The sequence below is a fragment of the Lissotriton helveticus genome, chromosome 12 (genome assembly GCF_964261635.1).
Source record: "Lissotriton helveticus chromosome 12, aLisHel1.1, whole genome shotgun sequence".
In the NCBI taxonomy this organism is placed as follows: Eukaryota; Metazoa; Chordata; class Amphibia; order Caudata; family Salamandridae; genus Lissotriton; species Lissotriton helveticus.
Genome location: NC_136073.1, coordinates 733,935,876 through 733,960,335, shown reverse-complemented (window position 1 = coordinate 733,960,335; position 24,460 = coordinate 733,935,876).

Sequence of the window (24,460 nt, the reverse complement as noted above, 5' to 3'; positions counted from 1 at the left end):
CCCCGGGTGAAAGGACGTGACTGCTTGTCTAGGCCTCTGTAAAGCGAGGACGGAGGCTGGCCTAGGATGATGGGTTTTCCTCTGCGGGAAGCCTGTGGCTGGCCCAGCAGAGGGCACCAACAGCCTGCAGTTGTGAGAGGGCCAGGACACTGGGTTCCTGAACACACCCCAGGCCATCCCAGGAGATGGGGTGGACCTAAGGATTGGTGCTGGGCCTGGGCCCCATGACTTGAGGCCCCTGGAGAGAGCTTTGCCCGCCGCACATGTGTGAACCACTGATAAACCACCAGTGATTCCTCAGGGGAGGAGGCTCGTTGAAGGGACTGCCTGAGATGGTAGAGCCCTGGTCTCGGTCACTACTGGGAATAACTCTGCGGGGGTCGACACATCCCTCCCCACCCAGATATGTCACCTCACGACTTATGAGAGATGTCTTGTCCTGCATAATACCACTCCATCTGTATACACTGGATATATGTGACTACACCTAAGCCTAAGAGATCCCCAGTGGACAGCTCTAGCGGACGGACCGCTATAGAAGAGAGGGGATAGCTATTGCTCTCCCACCTGCGGGATCCTTCCAGTGCTGAGAGGAGATGGATCATTAAAGGACTGATTTTGTTCTCAGATTTCACCAGAGCTGTCCAGGTCAAGCGAGCGTCCTCCCTCAAAATTAAATGCGAACTGCTAGAAGCCGGCATCAAGTATTCTCTGCTGTTCCTAGCCAAACTGCGGATCATGTTGGATGGGGCGACATGCATATTTCTGATTCCCAGTTGAGGCCTGGGAATGGCTAGACAAGTACAGGGCATAAAACCCGGCTACTGGGGTACCTGAGTGACTATCTCTACAACACATGCGACAGAAGAGGAGACAATGAGGTAGGTTGGCTGTAAGCATGGTGCATGTCCCAACAGGAGCCCAGATGGACAGAAACAGAGTGGCGGCCTTGATGGCAGTGACGGACCTAACCCGGGGTCATCAGTCAGACTCCGATGTGGAATCCAACTCAGAAAAACAATCCATGGACTCTGCCTCAAATACCACCTCAGTAGACAAACTGAATTTTCCCTAAGTCACACCTCAATCTGCGGATGACCTGATTTGAATTTTAATATGGCTTGTGGTAAGGGGGTCACGATTGGGGGTTGAGATGGCTATTGATATGTACGATATCTGTGTATAGGAGTAACCAGATTTTTAATATATGCTTTAGATATGGCCCTTCTGGCTGTGGTCTGCCCACCTGGGGTTACCACAACATTGATGACAATGCATGCTTTCAGGGGAGATGCCCGGTGCTTGCAGGGTAGGGACCTCACTCTGCCTTGATTCCTGGTGTCCTCAGGGGTGTGCTTTAATGAGAGGAGCTGGTGATTGCTGTGACCGACGGGGCTCACCCTGGTCCCTCCCTGTCAGCCCCAACACATTGATACTGGAGCACAAGATTCAGCTGAACAAATGTGATGGTGCCTGATTGGAGTGATAGCTAGCACATGTTGGTTCAGATTGCTCACCCTCCCTCACATGGGCCTATGACCATCGTTTGGTGGGTAATGTGCTTGCGGTATTTGTTGCTCCACTTTGCTCTGTCTAAGTTTGGGTGGCCACTCTGTCCTGGGGTCGGGGAGTTATGGGTTTGTATTATTGTTATGTGGGTTCCGGGATTAGAGTTTTTGTCTCCTCAAGAGGTGGGGAGGGGGTTGGATCCCAGGGAGGTTCTTCTAAATCAACCTAATTTACGTGACCAGAACTATGGTACAAATTGGGCTGAAAATACTCACTTTGAAAACATGGGAACCGCTGCCTGAAAGCACAAAATATAAATGTTCCTTAAAAGTTGGTCTCCTTCAAGAAACACACCTCGCTGCAGAGGAAGTTCACCGCCTTCGGCGGCACTGGAGGGGACAGGTATACGCTACAGGATATTCTGTGTATTCCAGGGGTGCACTCATCTGGGTCAGGGCGGGCGTACCCCTTGAAGTTTTGTAGTCACATGTTCATAGGGATGGCAGATAAGTCCTAGTAGAGGGGAGGCCTGAAGGCAGGCTTGAAACCTGTGTAGCATATATGCCCCCAACCAAGACTAGCTGGCGTTTTTTGCCCAACTATCGACTCGACTGGGCTCTTTGTCCGGACTAGGCATGATTATTGGATGCGATTATGACTGTGTTGCTGACACCCTTTTAGACCGCTCTACCCCCCCCCCCCCTCCTCCCACCCATTACCATAGAGTAGTGAATGGGTTTCGGGGCTGAACTGTTGAGGCTTAGAGGTCACGTGGAGGATTCAACATGCTGGGCACAGGGATTATTCCTTCCATTCAAATTTATATGCTCTCCATGTCCGGTTGGATAAGGTCCTGTGCTCTGCGTCCCTCTGCCCACGCTTCTATCACATCAAGCGAGTACCTCAGTCGCACCATCTCGGACCATAATCCACTCCTAGTAGGCATCCAGTTGGGTGTCCCTCCTGCCAGCGGTACCCACATGTCTTGTTGTCCTAGATGACAGCACCTATCGGAAGGCCTCCAAGAGACCATTTCGGACTATTTAGCACACAACTTAAACACGGCCTCAGACTATCTCATTGAGTGGGAGGCCTTTAAAGTGGTAATCCTGGGACACTAAATGGGGACATCCATAGGGGTTCGAAGGGAGCTAGACCGTGAGCTAGTGGTATTAGTCACGCCCATCCATGACCTATGTAACCAAATTGATGCCAATCCTGACGTGAGGGCGTGGTGGGCTGAGGCCAGGCAAAGCAGGCTATTGGCCTGGTTGGTTTGCCCTGAGTTCCATGGGAACCCTATAGTATCAGTGACAGGGCCCCTGATGAACGACAGGTCTATTCCCAAGTAGAGATAAACAAGGTCTTCAGTGACTATTATGTACAACTCTATGGGATACACCCAGATCCCACGAGACAGAATATAGATGCCTTTCCTGCCCATCTGCAGTTAGGGACTTTACCACCCCAACCCCTCCCAGACCAAAGGGGCCCTATCACACCCCAGGAAGTCAAGGGTGCTATCAGGGAAATGTCATGTGGAAAGACACCAGGCCCAGATTGACTACCAGCAGACTTTTACTCCGCTTTTGCTGCATTACTGGATCCACACCTGGCAGCCATGTACAATAAAGCCATTAGTAAGGTGGAACTCCTGGCTACTACAAGGGTTGAAATGATTATCCCCCTCCCCAAGACATCTTCACAGGGACCGGCCACTACAACATACTGCCCATTATTTATGTTGAATATGGATTTTAAAATATTGAGTATAATACTGGCTATGCGAATCCTCCCCCACATGCAAGCATTGATCCATCCCGACCAGTGCAGATTAATTCCCCAGCACAACACTTCCCTTAACCTATGCTGTCTCTACTCAGTACTTTTTGCCTCCTGTCCAGTCGAGGGGAATGGGGCTGGCCTACTGGCTGTGGGTTTGGAGAATACTAACCGCAGCTATGACTAGGATGCAGTTGGAGTGTCAATGGCAGCCTGGGTACAGTTTTTATATACTAATCCCCACTGCCTAGGTCCGCACTGACCAGATTATATCATCCTTTTACGATGTCTGTTGAGGAACTAGGCAGGGATGTCCACTGTCCCCACACCTGTTCGCTCTCAAAACTGAACCGCTAGTGGAACTCTGCCAGATCTGAGGACAGGGACGAGCTGTCCGGGTGGAAAACTCTGAACACGTGATCTTGCTGTATGCAGATGTCCTTAATATATGTATCCAGCATGGCTGCTGAGATCCCCGTTATGCTTCATTTACTACATAGTTGTGATGAGCTCTCGGGCCTGAAGGTGAATCTGGCAAAGGTAGACATCTTCCCGGTGACTCCTGCCTTGACACTGCGTGGCTCTCTGCCACAAGAGATCAATTGGGCGTCCAGATCTATCGCACTCTGGAGGACATCTAGGAGGGCAATCTCAGAGTAGGGGTGCCATCCTATCATGAAGCGTGTCCTTCTGTTTCTCCCTTCGACTCCCCATTATGGCACGCATAGCCCTGAAAGAGATGAACATATTATTCCGCTTGCTGTATTATTTCACCAACCTAGCAGTCTTGTTGTCACCCTCTTGGTTCAAGTCTCTAGAATGCATTGCTACGGGGCCTAATCTGGGATGGGGGAAGGCACAGTGTATCCTTAGTCACGCTTTAACTGCCAATTTTGGAGGGGGGACTAGGAATGCCTAACTTTGAGCTTTATTACCTGGCAGCCCAACTCCAGTAGATTACCTTCTGGCTGGCTGGTATGAACCTGGCTGAACTGGCTGGAAGGGGAAGACACCTAAAGGGTTGCGCTACTGGTCCGACTGCTGAGAAGAATTCCCAGGCGAAGGAAAGACGGAACGCTCATAGAGACAGCACTCCGATGTTGGAGGCGCTGTGTGTCTCAGACTCTAGACCACCCACTATATGCTCCTTTGTTACTGCTGGTGGGACTCCTGCATGGATACCCCCTCTCCCTTTTCACCTCTGGCCAGTTGGCCCCTTGGACAGAGGCTGGACTGGTTACGGTTGGAGACTGCTATGAAGCCAACAGACTGATGCCCCTGTAAGTCATGGTTGAACGTGACTTACCTCCTGGGCAATTTCTTGTATATGAGGCCCTGTTTAGGGCCTTTGGAGCTTTGTGGGGAGGTGGAGCAGACCAACCACAGCAACATCCAGTTTTGCAGTTTCTGCTAACATTGGACTGAGGCCAACACCTGGTGAAGTGGTTGTATGGGGCCTTGAATGGGATGGTACGGAAACAACCGAGTGCACTCAGAGGCAAATGGGAGACCACTCTGGCCAGGTACATATTGGACAGGGATTGGGCCTGGATGCTGGCTTCTCTACAGAAGGTATTACGCAATATCCTATTTAAGGCGATCCAATTTAACTATTTATATTAGACTTACCTCACCCCAAAGAGATTGGCTGCTATTTACAGGGGAATTCACTTTGCTGCCCAGACTGCACTTTTGAGAACGCAGACTTTTGTTTCATGTAATGGTCCTGCCCCATTGTGCAAGTTTTTTGGAATGCAGTGATACAGAGGCGAAATTAAACATTACATCGTAATATACCCTGCACGTTGGAGGCCTGCCTTCTGGGTCTGTTCCCACGCCTTGGAAGGACGGGGCACGTGAAGCTTATATCATACTGATAGCAGGACTCTGTATTATAGATTATAAACCACCAACCCCGACTGGAGCAGGACGAAAATAGATATGGCATATTATTGTAATGTGCATGACTGTATGGGTTCTTTAAAAATGCTATTTTATATTTTGTTTAAATACAGACGGCAATGTCTAATGCCCTAAAACCCCTGGGAAGACACATTTTAATGTTAGCCACCAAGCGTAGGTCGAATCCTCATATCAGAAGGGCGATAGCAAACCGAAGAGTAAAAGGCTAAAGATCTCCAATCCTCCATCCAATGCCTTTAAAAGGTTAAGTCAAGCTTTCATAAGTAGGTGCTTGAATCGTCGAATGGAGGCCTGGGATGACAATCCTGGGGGTACCCCTTGGTATATATGAAGGCTTCCCATAGGAAGATACCATGGATGATATGAGAAGATTTAGGGGACCCAGATAAGGAAACCAGAGTGGAGTCTGGGCCCAGTAGACCTTGGTGACAAGAAAGGAATCACATGCGATCATGGGATTGATAGAAACCCTTTAGATTGTGAGGAAGATCCCAGAAATTATCATAGGATGCTGAACCTGGAGGACATATATCACCCAAGGTCAGCAGAATGGATCACAGCTGTGAAGGTGGATACATATGTAAGATACTGCTGGACAAAGAGGTTAGAGTCCGTCTAAAGGCAGAATGCACCAGACCATTGCAGGAAGGCAAGGTTGGTTTAACCCCACAGATAGATGGGAAGATGGCCACCTTTGTAACCAAATTTGTCAAAGACCTGAAGCAGGGCATTGGCTGCTCCTGATGAGCTTGTCAGGATAAGGGCATTAATGTAGTGGAGCCATTAACCAAGTTAATGGGCATGGTAGAAGAAGCCAGGGAGAATGGGGACCTGATTGCCACAGACATAATAACCTTGAATTTGTAAAGCACACAGCTACCTCCAAAGTGGTTTCCCGGCACTGGGGGCCCTCGGAAAGATTAAGCAAGCTATTGCCGAGAGTCACATGGTGCTGGGATGACCTGCCGCCGGCGATTGAACTGTGAACCCCGTGGTCCGGAGTCAGGCACCCCGGCCGCTGCGCCACACCTCTTCCACTATATACTGTCATAGTGGGCACAAAGTGTAATATGTTTCCTATAGAGCGACATTGATCTCTCCAGATTAAAACCGACCCACAGCTGGCAGAATTGGCCATTACAGAGGCGTGATCGATGGGGGATGGGGGATTCTTCCAGTAAGCCTTTCATATAAGAGTTGGGCAGATTTGTTACCACATTCTCATCACTCAACAAGGCATGGCAGTTGATGAAGAGGGTCTCAGGCCAGCGGGTTTTTCAGGGAGGCCAGTAGAGCCAGAGGGAGCTCTACCAGCTGTGCCTATAACCAAGCTCTCCAGAGACACCAAGGGAGAAAGCTGTGCGAGTGGCAAGACCAGAGGAAGTTTGGGGGCTTCTTCCCCACCAGAAGCACCATAAGAGGATACAGTGGTTAGAGAAGCTTTTGCAGTGCAGGCAATGCCCTAGGAGGTTCCTCTGATATAGAGCATCTCTTCTTCCCTACCCAAAGTGGGAGGAAGTTGGCATTGTTCCTTGCAAATTGAAGGGAGGTTGCTCCAGATGCTTGAGTGCTTCAGACTATTGTAGGGTTCCAGATACAGTTTTACGGGACCCTGGTCCAAAGCGGGAGACCCAATCCTTTCAGTTTTTAGAAGGAGGAGATGGGTTTCATAGACTAGGAGGTACACTCAGTAGTGGGGAAAGGTGCCACTATTCTGACTACTGAGCATCCCAGAGGGTTCCACATCAACATTTTCTTGGTCAAGAAGAAAGATCAGGGGTTAAACAATGACTTTAGGTATGCATTCTTGGACTCGTGTTGGATTTTAAGTCCAACGCCTTCCCTACTGAGACACTGACTGGAGTTGGAATAGTAATTTATACTATTTCAAAGTCCAGCACCCACACAGGCAAGTCGTTATAAAGACTTGCGTGGTAATGTAACGTCTGGGTACTGACTGCAGTGTAAAGGCATGCCTGGTAAATGCATGCGGGGTTCCATCATACAACCATGCAGTGGTACTTTGACTCTCAGAATAGGCCAGGATGGAATTTCATAGGTGGTTCGACTACATGTAGGCCTGGAATGGCACTGGTGTTTTTGCTCAGTAGCAGACCTGGTATTAGTGTCAGACTACAGTGTTCAGGCTGGGAAGCTCTCTGCTGGTAGGTAACCACAGGTGAAAGAATGGTCAGAGCAAGAAGACTACACATCAGTTGACTTGTTCTTTTAGTTCTGCCTTGCCTGGTTCTTTAGTGGTAAAATGTCTCTTAAAGGACAATGTCTCATGTGCCATCCTCTTGACGATGGACAGTTTATTGACTGTTTAGTACATAAATTGACTGGTAGATATGAGGTAGAAAACCTTCGCAGAACTGGCCTGGGACTTTTGGCAATAACGTCTGGGTAGGAAGATCGTGGTCACAGCAGAAAATGGAAGGCTGAATTCCATAGCATACTGGAGCTCCAAGTTTCTGTAAGATTTCAGGGTACATAAATTGAATCAGGAAGTATTACAGAGAATCATGCTCAAATGGGGCCTGTGCCTGGTAGACCTGTTTGCCTCTCACATAAACAGGTAGGTTGCCCAATCTTAAAGTTGGAATCCAGATCAATTGATGGAAGCAACTGATGCCTTTCTTCAGGATTGGAGCTACATCAGGGGATATGCATTCTCGCCATTCTCGATGATAACGTGAATTACAGCTTAGGTCAGGGTGCAGAAGGCTATAGTTGTCCTGGTGACACTGGTTTGGAGATAGCGAGCTTGGATTCCAGTTATTTTGGAACTTTCTTCTGATTTTCCAAACCTACTTCCCCAGAGTCCAGATATGCTGAAGGATGTTCATGGCTAGTCACATTAGTTTGTGCTAGAAGGGACTCACTATCTCATGGCATGGGAGATTACAAGAATCATTGGGGGATCCCTGGCCTTTTGGCATGCTCTTCAGGCATCATCCGAAAGCCATAGTCTGACACTAAAGACCAAGTGATATGGAGTGGCTTGGTGTAGATGGTCCCTTTGATATGTGGGAAGACATCTGGATCCCATGGAGACAGATGTAGTTCTCATTCTGAATTTCTAGTCGGAATTGGTGGATAGTGACCTGGCTTTTAGGATGATTAACACTTGAAGATCAGCAATGTCAGCAGGTAACAGCCCATGTAATGGCGCAACCTCTTAGAAGAGTGTGTTTGTCAATGCCTCGTGATCCAAGATATTTACGTTTGTGGGACGTCAATCTGGTGTTACCCTGTTTGGTTTTATCAGGATAATCAGTTATTTTCTAGGAAACATCTTTCAGGTACGGTAGCTATGCTACTTTGCTTAGTGTACTGTAAGAGAATCTGATGTCAGGGCGTTGGATGTGTCTTCCAGGATGCTCATTGCGGAAAGAGTGACATTTATGAAATCCAGGAACACTAAATCCTATAACAGGTTGGTTAAATATCCTGCTTTTTAAGATAATCCCAAACTGTGCCATTTGAGGTACATTAAAGCGTATGAGATTGTATTGTACTGTATTGCTGTATTTATATAGTGCTTACTACCCCTTTATGCTTTCCTACATGAATTGCACGCTACACTAGGGTGTGTGGTTGGAAGAATGTTGGTTTTGTTTTGAACCAATGTGGGAAGTGTTTCCATGTTGTGTGTGATGACCACTGAGTTGCAGTTGTTGTGTTATGAGATGCAGCGTGCAGTAGTGTGTTGAATGATGAAATGTGAGAGACAAAGCACAGTTTTGTGGTTTTCAGTATGCTTGTAGAAAGGATGACAAAATTGGACCACACATTTCCAGATATCCTATGATCACATTCTGCAAAGGAAGAACAATCAGAAATATTATCAGCCCCAGTTATCCAGGCTCACGACAGAAAGTCACCTATTTAGCCCAACACTCAAAAAGTTTTTAGGTCTCCCCTAGCTATCGCGTAAGCGATGCTATGCGAGATATTAAGTAAGGGGCTTTTAAAAGTGCTCCCAAAGGCTGCAGGCGGATCGGGTACAGTGCAGGTGCCTCGGGCGCGCGCACCATTTGTCAGCCTACGTGATCACTTTCGCGGCCGCTTTGATGTTCTTAGTGAGCCGCGCGGCCACTGAGAACATCAAAGCGGCCGCAAAAGTGATCACACACACCCTGTACTGCTTCCTTCCCAAGTCTTGCTTCCCACTACTACACTAAACTCGCATAGCCTTCATCGCCAATGAATACTATCCCATTATCGTATAATTATTGTAACCCATGTATGGGACGAGGCTACACCCCACACTAGTCTCATGACGCAAATTTACTCCATAGCACATCTAAGCCTCAGCGTGACCATAATTCTGAACTTCCCAAATGTCACACTTTTCTGCTGTATTCACATCAAACGCATCTAAATCTCCTTTTGCGTCTTTCCTCCCAAGAAACCCCATTTAATCCTGATCCCTACTCCAAATTCACCAAACGTATAACTCGAGTTACGTTTTCTACTGCGACCACTGCGCCTCTGGCCTGGTCACCCCCTCAGCCTACCTGCTTACCTGCTGCCCGCTGCACCAGATCCTCGCTGCCCGCTGCACCAGATCCTCGCCGCTGACGCTGCCCCAGCCGCCGCAGGGCCGCCCTCCGAGCCTCGGCCTCCCGTTTTCCCGCCGCTGCCAGCCCGCGGCCCCGCCCCCCCGCCAGCCGATTGGTCGGCCCGCTCCCGCCTCCCCGCAGACCCTCCCTACCGGCTCCCTTCTTAAGGGGACCCAGACCCTTCCAAGGGAGCGACCACTGCGCCTCTGGCCTGGTCGCCCCCTCAGCCTACCTGCTTACCTGCTGCCCGCTGCACCAGATCCTCGCTGCCCGCTGCACCAGATCCTCGCCGCTGACGCTGCCCCAGCCGCCGCAGGGCCGCCCTCCGAGCCTCGGCCTCCCGTTTTCCCGCCGCTGCCAGCCCGCGGCCCCGCCCCCCCGCCAGCCGATTGATCGGCCCGCTCCCGCCTCCCCGCAGACCCTCCCTACCGGCTCCCTTCTTAAAGGGACCCAGACCCTTCCAAGGGAGCGACCACTGCGCCTCTGGCCTGGTCGCCCCCTCAGCCTACCTGCTTACCTGCTGCCCGCTGCACCAGATCCTCGCTGCCCGCTGCACCAGATCCTCGCCGCTGACGCTGCCCCAGCCGCCGCAGGGCCGCCCTCCGAGCCTCGGCCTCCCGTTTTCCCGCCGCTGCCAGCCCGCGGCCCCGCCCCCCCGCCAGCCGATTGGTTGGCCCGCTCCCGCCTCCCCGCAGACCCTCCCTACCGGCTCCCTTCTTAAGGGGACCCAGACCCTTCCAAGGGAGCGACCACTGCGCCTCTGGCCTGGTCGCCCCCTCAGCCTACCTGCTTACCTGCTGCCCGCTGCACCAGATCCTCGCTGCCCGCTGCACCAGATCCTCGCCGCTGACGCTGCCCCAGCCGCCGCAGGGCTGCCCTCCGAGCCTCGGCCTCCCGTTTTCCCGCCGCTGCCAGCCCGCGGCCCCGCCCCCCCGCCAGCCGATTGGTCGGCCCGCTCCCGCCTCCCCGCAGACCCTCCCTACCGGCTCCCTTCTTAAGGGGACCCAGACCCTTCCAAGGGAGCGACCACTGCGCCTCTGGCCTGGTCGCCCCCTCAGCCTACCTGCTTACCTGCTGCCCGCTGCACCAGATCCTCGCTGCCCGCTGCACCAGATCCTCGCCGCTGACGCTGCCCCAGCCGCCACAGGGCCGCCCTCCGAGCCTCGGCCTCCCGTTTTCCCGCCGCTGCCAGCCCGCGGCCCCGCCCCCCCGCCAGCCGATTGGTCGGCCCGCTCCCGCCTCCCCGCAGACCCTCCCTACCGGCTCCCTTCTTATGACGCCCCCGGAGCGACCGCGCGCAGCGGGAGCACCGAATGAGCGCCGAAGGTGCGCCAAAGGTAAGCCCGTCTACGCCCGTCCGCGCCTGGACCGCGCCCAGTGCCAGGACCCCTGGCCCCCACCGTCGGAAGCCGACCCGCCGGACCTACGACGCCACCGAACTCAACGCACTCAACACCGGCCGAACCCCGGGCTGCTACCGAGCCACACCGAGACGCACCCACGGATCCTTCAGCTGCCACTCCTGTAAGTTCACCTGCAACCGGACCCACGCCACACCAGCACCCACCAAGCCGAACACCAGCACCACCCACCTGAAGTGCATCCTGATCAACACCCGCTCCGTCCACAGACACGCCGTCGAGCTCTGGAACCTGCTCGACACCACAGACCCAGACGTCGCCTTCCTCACGGAAACCTGGATGAACGACTCCTCAGCGCCCGACATCGCCATAGCCATCCCAGAGGGTTACAAGATCACCCGAAGAGACCGCGACAACCAGACTGGAGGAGGCCTCGCCATCATCTACAGGGACACCATCCGCATCAAGACCAACACCGACGACACCCTGACAACCGCCGAACACCTGCACTTCCAGATCCACACGGACCCCAAAACCACCCTCAGAGGCACCCTGATCTACCGACCCCCGGGACCACGCACACAATTCAGCGAGGACATCGCCGACTTCATCAGCCCGCACGCCCTCCCCTCCGCCGACTACATCCTCCTGGGGGACATCAACTTCCACCTGGAGAACAACAACGACCGCAACACCACCACCCTGCTCGACAACCTCGCCACCCTCGGTCTCAAGCAGCTGGTGTCCACCCCCACCCACCTCGCCGGACACACACTCAACGCCGTCTTCTCATCCAGCAAAGACATCACCTTCAGCCACACCACCGGACTCCACTGGACGGACCACAGCTGCGTCCACTTCACCTTCAGAAGAACGACGATCCACCACCACCAGCAACAGGTTGCTCGAAGAAGCTGGAACAAGATCACAGCCGACCAGCTCGCCGCTTCCCTGAGCCAGCACCTTCCCGCCAGCTCAGCGAACCCCAGCCAGGCCGCCGACAACCTCACGAAGTGGATCAGCAACTGCGCGGACGAACTCGCCCCACTGAGGACCCCGCCCAACAGACCCGGCAGCAAGAAGGCCCCATGGTTCACCGACAAACTCATGAGTTCCAAGAAGAACTGCCGAGCCCTCGAGAAAGACTGGAGAAGGGAACCAACTCCGCACAACATGACCACCCTCAAGCTTGCCACCCGGAAGCACCACCAACTGATCCGCACCACCAAGAAAACTGCATTCAAGGACCGACTGGACAACAACGCACACAACTGCAAGGAACTCTTCAACATCGTGAAAGAGCTCTCCAACCCCAACGCCGGAAACAACGACATCACCCCTTCGCAAGACCTCTGCAATTCCCTCGCCTCCTACTTCCACAACAACATCGCGGACATACACAACAGCTTCAGCACTCAACCGACGCACGCCACGACCGAACCACCGCCCCCCACCACCACATTCCGCGCCTGGACGCCGATCAGCACCGAAGACACCGTCCGCATGATGAACTCCATCCACTCCGGATCTCCAACCGACCCCTGCCCTCACCACGTCTTCAACAAGGCCGACGCTGTCATCGCACCCCACCTGCGGGACATCATCAACACCTCATTCGACACCGCCACCTTCCCGGAGAGCTGGAAGCACGCCGACCTCAGCGCCCTACTCAAGAAACCTACAGCGGACCCCACCGAACTCAAGAATTACCGCCCCATCTCGCTCCTCCCGTTTCCAGCCAAAGTCATCGAGAAGATCGTCAACAAACAGCTGGCCACCTTCCTCGAGACGAATGGATCCCTCGACCCCTCACAGTCTGGCTTCCGAGCCAACCACAGCACCGAGACCGCCCTCATCGCTGCCACCGATGACATCCGAGCCCTGATGGACAACGGAGAAACAGCGGCCCTCATCCTCCTAGACCTCTCCGCAGCTTTCGACACTGTCTGCCACCGCACCCTAGTGCAGCGCCTCAGCAACGTCGGAATCCACGAGAAGGCACTGGAATGGATCATCTCCTTCCTCGACGGAAGAACACAGAGAGTCCGCCTACCACCGTACAAGTCAGAGGCCACCGGAGTCATCTGCGGTGTCCCTCAAGGATCCTCGCTGAGCCCCACCCTCTTCAACGTCTACATGAGCCCCCTCGCGGCCATCGCACGCCAACACAACCTCAACATCATCTCCTACGCCGACGACACCCAGCTGATTCTCTCCCTCACCAACGACCCCGCCACCGCCAGAGCCAACCTTCACGAAGGGATGAAAGACGTAGCCGAGTGGATGACAACCAGCCGCCTGAAACTGAACTCAGACAAGACGGAAGTCCTCATCCTGGGCTCCTCGCCCTCCGCCTGGGACGACTCCTGGTGGCCCCCCGCCCTGGGCACCGCACCCAAACCGACAGACCACGCACGCAACCTGGGCTTCATCCTGGAATCCTCCCTCTCCATGACCAGACAAGTCAACGCCGTCTCCTCGTCCTGTTTCAACATCCTGCGCATGCTACGTAAGATCTTCCGGTGGATCCCCACCGAAACCAGGAAGACGGTCACCCAGGCACTCGTCACCAGCCGTCTGGACTACGGCAACGCCCTCTACGGCCGAACCAACACCAAGCTCCAGAAGAGACTCCAGCATATCCAGAACGCCTCGGCGAGACTCATCCTCGACGTCCCCAGACGAAGCCACATCTCCAGACACCTGAGAGACCTGCACTGGCTCCCAATCAACAAAAGAATCACCTTCCGGCTCCTCACCCACGCACACAAAGCCCTACTCAACCAAGGCCCAGGATACCTCAACAGCCGCCTCAACTTCTACGCTCCCAAACGCCACCTCCGATCGACCAACCACGCCCTCGCCGCCGTCCCCCGCATCCGAAGAGCGACAACAGGAGGAAGGTCCTTCTCCTACCTGGCCGCCAAGACCTGGAACTCCCTTCCGACCCACCTCCGCCTGACCCAGGACCACCTCTCCTTCAGGAAGAAGCTCAAGACCTGGCTGTTCGAGCAGTAGCAGCACCCCCCCCCCCCCCAGCGCCTTGAGACCCTCTGGGTGAGTAGTGCGCTCTATAAATGTCCTTGATTGATTGATTGATTGATAGTAAACGTCAGCGGTACCTGTCGTGAGAACACAAAGCCAGATTACAACGGCTCGCCCTGCCACACTCCGGAGCCTCAGCACAGCACTTGCTACTTAAAACTGATGAGGCGCGGGCTCTCCGACCACAGCTCAAATCATTCTGGGGGACGATAGGGGCGTTGGGTTCTCCCGGAATCAATACAGTGCAATGAAGGGGATTCTTACAGATGCATTGACTTTAACAATCCAAGATGCATTATTTGCCAAGGCTTTCTGCAGGCACATTTAATCCTTTGAGTACCACATCAGACAGAGAGAGGTTTTGTATTTACTTTCCTCGCTGACAGTTTACGTTTAACTATTATTTTTTTAACTTTACGTTTTGTTTTGTCGAAATAACTATAACGAAGACCCGTTGCCACGCTGAAATTGTGATGTTCCTCCGAGAAGTTATGTTTGTATTACTATATTTGTATTAACCATTTCCACTCTAATGATTAGGGTGCGTTGGCAAACCCGAGACCAGAAGCATTATCGTGACATCACGCTCTAATCCCATCTTCTGTGAAGATGAAATTGTGTTCATTACGTGATCTCTAGCTGGTTTTTGCTTGTTGTTTTGGTCAAGAGATGCAATAATCTCTCATCGAAATGTCAGCAATGCGACCCCTCCCCCGCTCCACGAACGGACTGCAAGCTACTCACACTGCCCCAGCTGCTGGAGTGATCTTTGACCCCTCTGTAGACATACTTGGTGTGATAATGGCCCCTCAACTCCCTCCCCCCTTGAGCTCAGCCATTAATCACATCCCAGACACAAAGCATCACTCACTACTTCCTGTTTAAGTCCTCGCAGAGCCCTGCGGGGAATGGGCCTACCCTGACCCCCCATCTCCCGCCCAGCCTACACAGAGCCCTCTACCTGCCTGTGGCCGGTGAAACAGCAGCGCCGCCTTCCTAACGGTCAATACGACAGCAATATGACCATCGCCACAGGTCCGCATTAACATACCAAATAATATTCAGCGGGTCGCTCCGGTTGGGGCAAGATGATTTTCGTTCTTTATTTTAAATAACAAAAAATGCTCAACAAATACTTTAAACAGCTTTAGATAGGTCGATAGATTACTACCCCAGCTGCAAAGGCTATTGTGCACAGCGCAGGCCACTAAATATTCCAATATGATCTGTATTACCACAACCAACCAAAAAGTCAGTATTAAAGTTTGGGTTACAGAAACCGGTGCACAAATAATGCAAATTTTGCAGTTTTCTTTTCAACGGGCACAACTCGGCCGTTTATCCTTCGGAGGTCGATACAATGAATAGCGTTAAGACAGACAAGGATGATAGAGCTCGTCAGCATTTCGAGACGTGCCACCACTTGACATAGATAGCCTACACCAATTAAGCTCACATGTAACTCCTACTAATTTACTTCATCACAAAGACACTGGAGTAAAGGCATAGAATGCACTTCAATAGGTCTTGCATTGTTAAAGTTTGAGCTATTGGTGTTGCATTATTATTAGCAATGCCAGTAGCTCAAACTTTAATAATGCGAGACCTTTTGCATTGCAAATGCTTGTTATAAATGTGGACACTGCACATTGTGTAGGGTGGAAAAGATGTCACTTCATTTAGTTGCAACAACAGTCACACATATAATATTATGGACAATATCAACTTCCCAACACGCTTCATAGTGTATGTCCTTATATGTAGATGTAACAAGATCTTCTATGTAGGCAGCACAATCCGACCAGCATAGGACAGGATAGCGAAACACTTTAGAGCGGTCAAGGAGGGAGATCCCAAATACCCATTTGCACTACACCCTAACTTGTGCAAAGCAGGATCATCACCGTAGTTACTAGTTTCACGATATAGAGATAGTGCAACAAGATAGAAGGGGAGGTAACCGTGAACTACAACTCAGAAGACAGGAAGCCTAATGGATTACGAGACTTAAGGCAGTGGACAAGGGTCTTAACATTGACCATGAACTTCATTATTTTTTGGGTGATCCCTAACAACTGTCTATTGTGATAATCCAGTATGTTTACTTATCTACTGGACCTGGCCCGACTTTGATGAATGTGCATGTGGGATGCATTATAATTTGTAATTGGCTTGGTAATACCCTGTTGCATTATGTTTCATATGTTGTATGTACATTGCGCTTTGAACTTGGTACTTATATTGGTTTATTTCTGTTTCTTTCCATATCCCTTTGCACTGGCCAAGATGCTCAGATTTTCAATGAAGAATATTATTTTCACATATGCTATATCATCATTCTTATACTGCACTAGAGAGAGAAGATTAGGTGAGTGGCTAGAGATTACGGATATACAGAGTAATTACGAGAGGAGTGTCATGGCCTGGCAAACGAAAAAGATTATATTACAATTTTGGAGCATGCTCATTATCATGTAGTTTGTGTACTATTGATTGCTGATATGACGTACATAGAGCAGTCGATGGGATGTATCTGATGTTTTTGATATTTGTTATTTTTACTATAAGGAACAGTCTAACTTATTTTCAATAGGACGACCAAGAGACGGCTCTATTGTATTGGAGCAGTAAACTTAATGTCTCCCTACATTACTTAAGCTGTTGAAGGTGTTTTCCCTCTTTAAAATGGCGGCCGTAGTGCGTTTTGATTTTTGTCACTGTCAATAATATGTAACAGTAGAACTAACTCTGAGGGCATGATACAACATCATGGTCATTGTGGCTTATTTACAACTGGTTTACCGTGAGACAGTATTATTTTATTTAATTAGATAACTAATATAGCTACCTTTAGTAGTTATCTTTTGAGAGTTATTTCCCTCTTTTAAGTTGGGGGCCAGAGTGAGTGTTTACCTTCTATGTCTTTTAATCACTGGTGCGCCGCATGTAAACTGTGGTATAAATGCTGGTGCCAATATGGCGGCTTCACTGCACGCCAGTGATTTTCCCCACATAGTACTTACATGGGCTATTCTCTTTGGGAGTACTCTTCCCGGGTATGGAACGGCACAATATATGTTTAAACTGTTTAATAATGATTTAGGTTGGGCACGCACATGTAATGGGGTAACTTAGGAGCACTTTACTTGAACACATAGTACGTATTACCGTACTTTACACGGCCGAGATGGAGATCATAGTGTTTTGTAATTAGGTGGTGCGCAGACCTCACATTTGCATGCACCACTCATGGGCACACTCATAGAGATAATTCTTAATATGCTGGCAATAGTGCAGTGTTGTTTGAATAGCAATGTATATGAGCATGCCATTAGAACGTGCAGCACCTAATTAAGGTGTATATTCGGCTGCAAATGTGATTACAGTGTTCTAACATAGATGATATAAGGATTTTACGATAACACGCACCATAGTTGTGGATGTATATAGAGTGATTTGTTAATATTAGAACAGGAACAACTCAATGACCTTTCCCTGGCATGGGACACATTACAGGCCATTTTTCATTCTTTTGCTTGTTACTGAACATTAATTTCTGCTTATTGTTTACGTCAACACTCTTTTGTCTCAGTAATGTGGCATGTAAGTGGCCTAAATGGTGCACTCTTGACACGTGTGAGAACTGGGTAGTTGTCTAATATTGCATATACCTCAGCTGGGCACCGATATATGATGTGGGGTGATCCAAAATGTTGTATGGGAATTTGAATTGGTGACTTATTGAGATGTATATTTAGTAGAGACTGAAAATGGAAATATAGAGGAGCGTCCTGCAACAGCATACACACTTCGAGCATTTAAGTTATGCGGAGATTTATGTGCAGGCTACCATTGGATGGTTATCTCTCAGGTGCACCCTGATAATGGGGTTAAATATATATTGTAGGAATTGACGATCCGATATTGGAGAACTGATGTTAGATACAATCTTGTAGGACCATCAAATTAGGTGAGCCTTTCCATTAGATAGCTGGTCACTGGTGGACAGCTTTCTTCTATAAATCACTGACCCTTTAACCTTGACACTTCTTGGGTGTAGCGTAATCCTATTGCGGAAATGACAGACTGGTCCAAGCCCCTCTTGCATAGATCAGTGCAACTAACAGTAATAATATGGATAGTACCTGTGATGATAGTACACATTTTACTCTCTTGCTTGCACATGTAGTGTTATGGGTCATTTTGACCCGGGTGATGGCTGTCTGATCCTATTATGTATAGGGTCAACTCCTAAAACATGTGCATGTTGATTATTTGTAGCCCTGATGAAGTCTGCTGCCTAACTTGCAGCAAAGACGAAACATGTGTTGGTTGCGGCAGAGAAAGGTTAAGGGCCCGATGTAGGAGCCCTAATACCGGTCGGAAACGGCCGAATTCGGCCGTTTCCGACCGGTATTACGGTTTTCTTATGTAGGGGGCTACAGAAGTACAGATTCGGTAATTTTACCGATTCTGTACATTTACCGATTCTGTAAAATACCGAATCGGTAAATGTACAGAATCGGTAAATAGAGATGTAGGTGGCACTCTGAAGAGTGCCACAGGCCTTCAAGAGTCGGTATTTTACCACCCAATCCAATTGGGTGGTAAAATACCGAATCCAGGTGTGCATGCACATCTGTGCATGCACACCTGTGCCATGTGACACACAGACATGTCCTTAGGGCATGTCTGTGTGCCACATGGCACACAAGCCTGTAATTGGGGTGCTAGAGGGTGTCAAAGTGACACCCCCTGCACCCTTGCAAGAATAGGTAATTACCGAATCGGTAAATACCGATTCGGTATTCCACATTGATTCCTATGGGCTTCAAGGCCCATAGGAATCAATGGGGGATACCGATTCGGTATTTACAGAATCGGTAAATACCGAATCTTACAGATTCGGTATTTGCTGAATCAGAATTACCTACATTCCCCCCCTCTAATTTACCACTTCTTAAATACCGAATCGGTATGATTTGGTATTTTAGAAGTGGTAAATTAGATTTACCTACATCGGGCCCTAAATCAGCTATTTGAGAAGAATAAATATTGTTGATGAAAAAAACACAATGTAACTCAACATGGACTCATTTTGGAGTGCTCTGAGTTTTTTGAGGTTGGAAGAATGTTGATTTTGTTTTGAGCCTATGTGGGAAGTATCCATGTCGTACGTGATGACCACTGAGTTGCAGCTGTCGTGTTATTGGATGCAGCGCGAAGCAGTGTGTTGAATAATGAAGTTTGAGAGACCATGCACAGTTTTATGGTTTCAGTATGCTGGCAGTTTTTAACAGCTCTGCAGGTCCCGTAATGGCATTTCATGTCTGCTTAGCTGGTTACTGTACTGGGTTGTCCAATTTGAGATTTTGTGTATAGTTGTGCTCCGGAGTAGGGATGGGTATTTTGTTTTTTTATCATCCTATAACTGAGTGTCGAGGTCAGTGCTTAATTTGAGCGATGGTTGCCGGTGTGGGCCACCGGCACTTATTTTTGGGGACTGGCTCTTATTTTTCCTGATCAGGCATTTCCTGAAAGCAAGAGAAATAAATACACTCAAAGGGAAAAGAAGGAGGAAGAGGAAGATGGAAAAAATGTTACAAAGGGAGACAGCAGGAACCTGCAAGAGTGAGATAAAGGGGGGATAGGTGCCTGGTAGTGGATTAAAGAGGTGGATTCCAGACTATCACCCTTGGTATTTGGCTCACTGACTTTTAATAGCAGCAGACATAAACTTCTGAGCAGAGCTCTGGACACCACCAAATTAAGGACTGGCCTATGTAAATGTAAAGAAGTGGTCAGATTGTATACATATTTGGTACCTGCAGTGAATGTACAATATCAAAGTCCTCCTAAACTGTCCAGTAATGTGTAACAGATCTCTTCATTTATTCTGTGTCTGTTCATTTGGTGGCAATTACTTTTGGGGCTGTATAGTGCGTGTAATGGTCAACCATCATAGCAGATATGTATTACATGAATTAAATAGGTATAAGTAGCAATTTGTTGTGGACCGCTGCGTGATATAGTTTTAGTATCATTGCGGGCCAAAACAGTTATACGTGGAAGTACATAACTATATAATGTCATTTCGATTCAGAGGTCAGCCCTTTTTGGTGTAGTCCTTTACTATTATTACTATCTGTTGTTATTCAAGCATGGGCAGCTGAGAAAATAAATAAAGAAGGTCACGCATATCCTCGCCACTGTGTCCTTAATTGAAGTTAAACTTTCCTTCGTTAACTAGGTGATTTAGTATTCTTCTAATGCAGTTCCATTCAATGTCCTTGGAGTGAGTGGGTTAAACTTGGAGTCTGCTTGACTTGTAATGCTATTTGAGTGTGTGTAGGTGTTTCTTTAAGTGAGGCTCCGACTAGGTTTCTTTACACTTTTATAGGCGTGTCGGTGGATTTGTACAACCCTCTCTCAGCACCTTCCCTTCAGTTTTCCTGCCATCAATTATTTTAAGAGATATTGCCCTTTTTTATTCCAACCCCTTTGAAGCAACCTTCTTTACTCGCAGTAAAATATTCTCCTGTCCTGGTGCTTATTTCTGCAAGAGGGCGTTCGACTGCTGCATTGTGTCCCCTTTCATTATGAGTTTTGGGACTTTTAGATATTTCCACTAGGCCTACACTGTGAACATGCATCAAACCTAATATTGCGCATTTTCAGAGTAGGCATCAGCCCATCGTTGGTAAGAGTTGGTTCAGTTAGAGGTATTCCCTGTGTAAATGGTATATATGTATTAGGATGACACTATATTGACAAAGTGGGTGAAAAAATAAGATTATGTTAAATAAGTCCAAATGAAACATCTTATAGGCTACAACGCAATTTCTCCTCATATTATCGTGCGTGACCCCTTTGTGGTTTGTGGCGGCCACTGGTGAGAATTATTCGTAAGTAACTGGAAATCATGTAGAGCGCTCCAATGCTTTGTGTCGAGTTTGCGCTATATACAACTGCAAAAAATTTTTTATTAAATCATGTAGGTATCTGGATGTTGTTAGACCCTGTGAAAAGCAGGGGACGTGCAAGTGCCCGCCCCCTGCCTTTCACCCAGTCCGCTGCATCTATAAAGGGCTAGTGGCAGACTTTGAAGCTGGGGAACCAGTTTACAATCTAGCTAGGGTGACCAGATCTTGAGAACCAAAAACCGCGACGTTTTCCAAAAATAGAAGAAAGGCTACAATTTTAGATCAATGGTGGTGCGCAGAATGACTGCTCTTATTAACGTAGGAACACAGAGGAATCACTAAGAAAATAAATCAAATGTAAATTCTAAAACCAGCATCATACCTGTTAATTAAATTGCTTCTTTTTAACAGCTGCTCACTAGCACAACTTTATCACACCCAATAAGTGCTTCTCACTGGTTTCAGTCGACCCCCTCTAAAAACCGGGACATGAGCCAAAATGGCCAAAATCGGCCGGAACAGCTGGTGAAAACCTGGGACTGTCCGGGCAAATCCGGGTCGCCTGGTCACCTAAGTCTAGCGGGAGGCTCAAGCATCCTGTGATTCTGGGCAAATCACTTACTCTCCCCGTGCCTAAATATGAATGTGTCCGTCTGCAATACAACTGGTCCTCATATTTGTTTTAACACAAACTTAATAGATTTCTTAGGCATATAACATAGTATAGTATGTATCTTCACTTTTTCAACATTCCAATAGATTGTATAAGTAGTTGTGCATCTTCCTAGTGATACATTACTGATTAAAGCCGCATGCTATATTAACTGACAATCGGCAAATCCATTCATAATCATATTAATATATTTGAAACAGTATATCCGATGCATCAATATACCATCATGTTTCTTCCCTCAACAGCCAACACCCTTGTCATCCCACCCGCAATTCTACCCTTCCTACTAACATTTAACTATAATTCTACCCTCACTACTAACATTTAACTATAAACTTTGCCGCTTCTACCCCAATCGTTTCGGCCGGGGCAGGAGGCCGGGGGGCTAAAGTACTCCGGGGGCGGGGAGAGAGGGAAAGAACTGAATGTTATAGAATTCTAACTGGTCCTCATATAAAGCGCTTTGATACCTTCGGGACGCGTTCGCGCTATATAAAACTGCAAATGACTGTAAAGATCTCACATCACCCACGCCTTCGTTGTCTGTCCCCGGTGTTCATGAGGTATTATTTCCCACCCCCAGCCTCAATAGAACGAATTCTTGTTCGTTTGGCAGCGTTTAAAATTGGCTAAAGCGTAGGGTGGGGCGATTCACTGAGATCATGACGAGGGTACTTACGAGGCGCTGAATGGGCTTTTCAGCACAGGAAATGGGGCCCCATTGACGCTACAATAAGGTTTTAAAGGTTGTGTCGGCTCCCCACGAGGGGGCGATGAGCCAAATGGGAAGGCGGCTGACACCGGATCTTAACGACAAACGCCTTCGAGGGTGCGTGTTTATTATTCCAGGCATCACCATATGTCTATGTAGAAACACTTGCACGTCTCGTTTTAGGCAAACTGTATTGTATTAAAATGCATTTATATAGCGCTTGCGACCCCTCACGAAGCAAACCCTTTTTTTTTCTATTAAAACCGTGTCCAATAACGGTTTAATAGCCGATAAAATGAATTCGCAACCCAAAAAATGAAAAACTGATTATTTCGGCTCTTAAAACAGGAAGCAGAGTTGTTTTTTTAAACGTATTTATTTCTTTGTAGTACAATTGCTCAGAATGAGGTATTTGTTTTTACGAGTAAGGCAGCAATGGAGCCTGTTTCCAATCCATAGTGGTTAAGTTGAAAGTTATCTTTTAGGGATGCTCGGATCCTGAAAAGTAAGTAATACAACTGGTGCTATGTAAAGCGCTCTGATACCCGATTCGAGTCAAGTTCGTGCTATAAAAACTCTGTAGTAAAAAAAAAATTAGAGTCCGTAATGGCCTCTGTAAAATAAAAATAAAAAAAAGTAAGGAAGGCCACAAGACTCGTTCTGACATTGCCATCTGCCTCGGGACACGTTATGAACAATACTTTCAGACATCACTGCTTCTTTGTTTTATTATTATTACATCTCTCTCCAGGTGTTGTATGTCGACCATACCTATAATATAAAAAGCAAAACTAACAAGCATTTACAATGCAATGGTTTCGCCTTTTGAAAAGTTTGAGCCATTGGCATTGTAAATGAAAATTTTTATTTAGGTGTTGGTTTTGAAAATAAATAAATAAATGGCATTGTCATTTACAATGCCAATAGCTTAATCTCTCGCAAATGCGAGACCTATAGCATTTGCAATGCAATAGGTCGCGTATTTACGCGCGTTTGAGCTAATGATATTGCAGATAACAATGCGTTTTATTTATGTTTCAAAAACCAAAACAAAATTAAAAGGTCTCTCACACTGCTGTCTCTCACACACTGCTGCCTCTCACACACCATGCTCTCCCACACACCATGCTCTCCCTAGAAGACTTACACTGCTTTGTGCTGGATAGTGCGAGTTGATAGTCTGTAGCTATAGGAACTGGTTACTTCTAGATAGGGAGCAGATGTAGCTATCTGATAAGTCTGCTTGCGCAGTTAATTGTTGGCTACAGAAAACTGTAAGGAGGGGGGGGTGGAGATGGTATGGCCAGAGTGTATAATCATTCAAAAAGGGGGGTGGTGATGGACAGAGTATCTGAATTAAGCAGAACACTCCTACCCAGTCAAAAGATCAGGGCTTGATCCATCACCGTTTTTTAGCTCACTGCACCATCCCAGTTCAGAACCTGGCTACATGCAAATTAGTCTGTCCCTGGCCCAGTGCATCATGGGAACAGGGCAGACCAAACTACCAAGCCAATTCTTTACTGGAAAGGAAACAAGCTTCCGCGGATGGCTGTAATGCCAGAAACCGGTCCCCGGAAGCTTGTTTCCTTTCCAGTAAAGAATTGGCTTGGTAGTTTGGTCTGCCCTGTTCCCATGATGCACTGAGCCAGACTAATTTGCATGTAGCCAGGTTCTGAACTGGGATGGTGCAGTGAGCTAATAAACGGTGATGGATCAAGCCCTTATCTTTTGACTGGGTATGAGTGTTCTGCTTAATTCAGATGCTTTGTCCATCACCACCCCCTTTTCTGAATCGTTTTGGCCACTATAGGAGTGGAAGGGTATGCTCAGACATGAGTCCCTTGCTCACTGCACCATCAGGATTCAAGCAAGCCGGGCCGAAGACGGCTGCAATGCCAGAAACCGGCCCCCGGAAGCTTGTTTCCTTTCCAGTAAAGAATTGGCTTGGTAGTTTGGTCTGC